At 35.3% G+C, this 4,686-nt stretch overlaps 1 long non-coding RNA gene across 1 annotated transcript in view; it reads left to right on the forward strand.

The window, feature by feature from the left end:
• Nucleotides 1–3,940: 3,940 nt before the first annotated feature.
• The window catches only part of LOC138035522 (uncharacterized), a 3,914-nt gene continuing 3,168 nt past the window's right edge, over nucleotides 3,941–4,686 (forward strand). The window contains exon 1 of the long non-coding RNA XR_011129607.1: nucleotides 3,941–4,012. This is a non-coding gene — a long non-coding RNA (uncharacterized lncRNA). The remainder of the gene's footprint in view (nucleotides 4,013–4,686) is intronic.

Raw genomic sequence — 4,686 nt, forward strand, 5'->3', positions numbered from 1 at the left:
ACTTTTGTCCTCTGCCCCATGGTAGTCATCACTAGAACAGAGAAAGAGGGTTATTTTGTTAAAGTCCTTCCCCACTTTTTCTTGGTATCTTTGCAACGAAAGTAATTCACTGGAACCAGGTAAAAATAGAGCTTTCTGTCCATCTTCATGTAACAGTTCATAGGAAAGTTCATCATCATATAAATTACTGTGGAAACGTCTCCATTTTTATTCAGCCTTTTCACGCAGCAATGAATACTTAGCTGTCTTTGATATTCTCAAGGCAAATTTCTTTCCTCTTAGTGGTTTTAGTGCACACAACTTTCCCTTCCATTCCAGCAAACCAATGTTAATGAGGACATCTTTTTCTTTGGTTGTTTTAGCTTCCTTTTTCTTAGCACCTTTAACCCTTGATGCCCACTGTTTTCCCTTAGCTGCTTTGAACTGTTCAAAGGATTTGACTGTTTTTGATTGGTTACAAGTGTCTGTTACAGGCTTACTTGGCCCTGGTACAACACTGGGAGTCCCACCAGAGGTTTCGCTTGAACTTACTTTCCCGTTGGCTATTTCTATTAAAACAATAAACTTCAGTCAATATAGCTATCTAGTAATCCTATGAGTCGAAAAACTACAACTAAAACAAGTTATTATTACCTGTCAAACATGCACTATGTACACTGTTTTTGTTTTTTTTGGTTGCTTGCTTATGTCTACAATAATTATAGTGAACAGAGCTGGTTGAGACATTGCACACTTTTTGTCTTCCTCCACTTACAAGCACACAAAAAAATCAGTTTATCCCCCTCCCCCTTGTTCAGTGTTGTTTCATGTTATTTGAAATTCACCTGACTGTGTTAAAATTAAAATCATTGGAAATACGGGAGGTATTGAAATACACAAGGCAATGAAATATGGGTGGATAATGCGAGTAGTGTTACCCAATTCTTTTGTGGTCTCAACAGTGTCTCGACAGTTTTGTCCATGATTATACTTATTAAATAAAGATCTTCACCCTGGGATGTACAAGCAAACTCATACCCCACAGCAAAATAATTGTACATTTTACACAGCAAAGGGAAGCTACAAGCTCTAGCTCAAATCGATAAAACCGATTTTGAGGTCTCAGCTAAAAATCGATCAAGTATACTTTATAGCCATATATCAGCACAAAAATATTGTATAGGTCCAACTTAAAACATCCCTGTATAAGAACCGTTCACTCAAAAAACACTGGCCAACCCTGTTCTTGTTGTAAGTCGACCACATGGCCCCAACACTTTACATTCGGGTTTGCAAATAAAGATCGAAGCAGATAAGCTGCACGTACAACCAACTCTAGGATTCAATGACTCACCTTTTCCACAGCTAGAACAGAAACTGGCATTTTCAGAAGCTTGCAAACCACAAAAAGAACAAAACATGGCTAACATTTTATATGGCGGCAAATCGAGCAGGACTTCCTAACTTAAGCACGTTTAGGCGACACCTTACAGCTGACCGGAGGAAATGAAGATTTCAATTTGGTGTGAAAATTGGAATTTGAATTCGATGTCGGTGTGAGTGTTTTGAATTCGATGTCGGTTTCGGTGTGAGTGATTTGAATTCGGTGTAAATGATTTGAATTCGGTGTGAGTGATTTGAATTCGGTGTGAATGATTTTTATTCGGTGTGTACTTGTGGGCCACCGTAGATATAAGAGTTGTGCCATGCTTTTAGCATGGTTTCCATACGCTAAAATTTTCAGCCCAAAATAAGGAAACCCCAAAGTTAATTACTTTAGTAACCATTTGCATGTGAGGATGGCAAAGGATGGCAAAAAGCAGCGTGGATGCAAATGGAATAAAATATGAATTTTTAAAATTGTTAGCCTGAACATAAAGTCAAACATTCAAGCTTTGCTAAGAAATTTTTATAAAGTTTGACAAATTTCGTTGCAAGTTGTACCAAGAAGTTTGATTTTAAATACTTTAGATATAAAAGTAAACGCTAAAAAAATCGACGTTGCGATGTCGACGTGACACCATTATCCAGATAAAAAATGAATGGAATAAAGAAAGTTAATATATACACACTGGTAAGAATACACATATTGTCCTTGAAATACACTAGGGAAAAAATATATGCTAATACAATGAAAAATGAAACAGAACCGTTAAAAGTCACAAAGCAAAGCGATACAACCAAAACACACACACACACACACACACATACACACACACAAATATATATATATATATATATATATATATATATATATATATATATATATATATATATATATAGATATACATATATATAATTTAAAAGAGCTTTGAGCTAATGGAGTCTGTTTGTTTAAAGTAAGTTTTAAGTCCCTTATGAACAGCACCTCAAACATAACGCAGTCCCACTTAGTTTTGCACTTCCTTAAAATGCTGAAAAGTGTCGGAAAGCTTGTGACGATGGGCATTCTTTGTTTGTTCATTATTACGACCCTCTCTCCTCCATCAGGTTGAGTTAGGCTTGTGAGGATGGGAAAATACTTTCTTTCATGAAGTTTAAGCTTTTAGCAACTATTCCATAACTTTATGTAGCAATTTCAGCATTTTTTAAACATTTTGAGCAATGATACTGTCAAACAACCTCCTACATTCAATTGCTAAAATGATTTAATTATTTTGTATGTAATCACTTAAAGGTCTGTCTATGACAAATATCCTTTGGTTGTCCAGACACGTTTGAAAGTATACAAAAGAGACCCTTTTGTAAGAACCTGTTTTTGGCATAATTATACAAAACCCTGTTTAGCGAACTAAAATCAAGCAGGTTCTATATGTGAGTAACAGTTAAATTGCAATAAGCACTTTAACCAGGGAGTTTGATTTTGAGATCGTAAATATTTATTTTTCTGGCAGTCAATACCTATATCTCTTTCATAGAATTAGGACCTTGTCAAGAACCCACTTTAAGCCTGAATATCCAAGTATCCCTATTTTGCCAGGCAAAAAATATATATATGTATATATAGATACGTAGACTTGAACTAGGTCAAGTATCTACGTATCTATTCAAAGCTCTGGTAAACCCATTGAGCACTTTTAGCTGATGATCAATTTATCACGTCATTTCATTATATGCCCTTTCGAAACAGATCTGTAGTGTTTTAATGTTTTAATTTTTCCTTTCCTACGCAAGTAATTATATATATATATATATATATATATAATATATATATATATATAATAATAATAAGGCTGATATTATATATATATATATATATATATATATATATATATATATATATATATAGCTGAAGTTTTGAAAACAAGGTCAAACTTGGCTGCAAAATCCAAAGTGCAACTGCTGCCAAAGGCAGCAGTTGCACTGACGGTGAGCTTTAAATTCCTAGGGGGGGCTGCGTCATGGCTTGTCGCATGCAAGTCTAACAAGTGTGAGGTGTTAGTCCATAGCCAAAACAACTCACTAGACCTCTCTATGGGAGGGTGAGGAAAGTAAATGATGACCTATAGGGTCTGAAAAACAGTTAAAGATATCCAATGCTAAAACAAGATGTCTGATTTATGTGAGATATATAGCTCAAGTTTTGAAAACAAGGTCAAACTTGGCTGCAAAATCCAAAGTGCAACTGCTGCCTTTGGCAGCAGTTGCACTGACGGTGAGCTTTAAATTCCTAGGGGGGGCTGCGTCATGGCTTGTCGCATGCAAGTCTAACAAGTGTGAGGTGTTAGTCCATAGCCAAAACAACTCACTAGACCTCTCTATGGGAGGGTGAGGGAAGAAAATCTCCACGTGTTGGGTAAGGCTTCCATGAGATATTAAATATTACTTCTTCTGAAGTCACCTTAGTGATGTTTGAAAGATTAGTTCGAAATATAGCAGACATATTAATGGCCTTAACTGCCTTAATGGCTGATGATATTAGCCTTTTTCTCACACATATACATTTTTGGTTAAAATTTCCAGGTCCAAGTCACAACTTGCCAAATGACAATGACTCTGACTTCTTAAATTAAAAGATGTTGTCAATGGAAAGGTTAGAGTCTAGTTACTGACAAAATATAACCGTCCCATCTATTCTAGTCTAATTTAAAGACAAATTAAGATACGTGGGAAGGACCCGGTTTTCATAAGATCAGCTAGATATATATATATATATATATATATATATATAATTTCTTTTTTTGAGTAGAACGTATTTCGTAGAGCGCTCAACTCAATTGATTGAGGAGCAATAACTATGACTTTACACAAGTTTAGGTTTCACGAGTAACCATGATCGTTTAATGCTACAGAACTGTTTCGTATGGTACAAGTACCACACTCATCAGGCAATTTTAACGACTGAACTGTTGAAATTGTAAAGCTGGCAGTTAAATACGGAAATTTGAATGGTTGCTATAGTAAATGCGTTACATTTTAGCAGCTGCTAGGTAACAAAACATGATATAAGGGGATTCTATGTCGGTATTTTAAATTTACGTTACTCTAAAGTTCCGGAGTACATATCGGTTTCTGTGGGGGCATGAACTTGCTAATTCGTTTCTTCTGTTGAGGCTACACAGTTCTTTCTTACACATGATTATGAATTTTTCATTCAGACAAAGACTACATTTCTTGCTAATATTGCTGTAGGGTCTACATTTTTTAAGAATTTTCCATTTGATTTGAAACGGCTTCTTTGCATCTTGTAAGTGCCAAACATGTTTG

Source organism: Montipora capricornis, unplaced genomic scaffold (assembly GCF_036669925.1).
Source record: "Montipora capricornis isolate CH-2021 unplaced genomic scaffold, ASM3666992v2 scaffold_418, whole genome shotgun sequence".
NCBI classification, from domain to species: Eukaryota; Metazoa; Cnidaria; class Anthozoa; order Scleractinia; family Acroporidae; genus Montipora; species Montipora capricornis.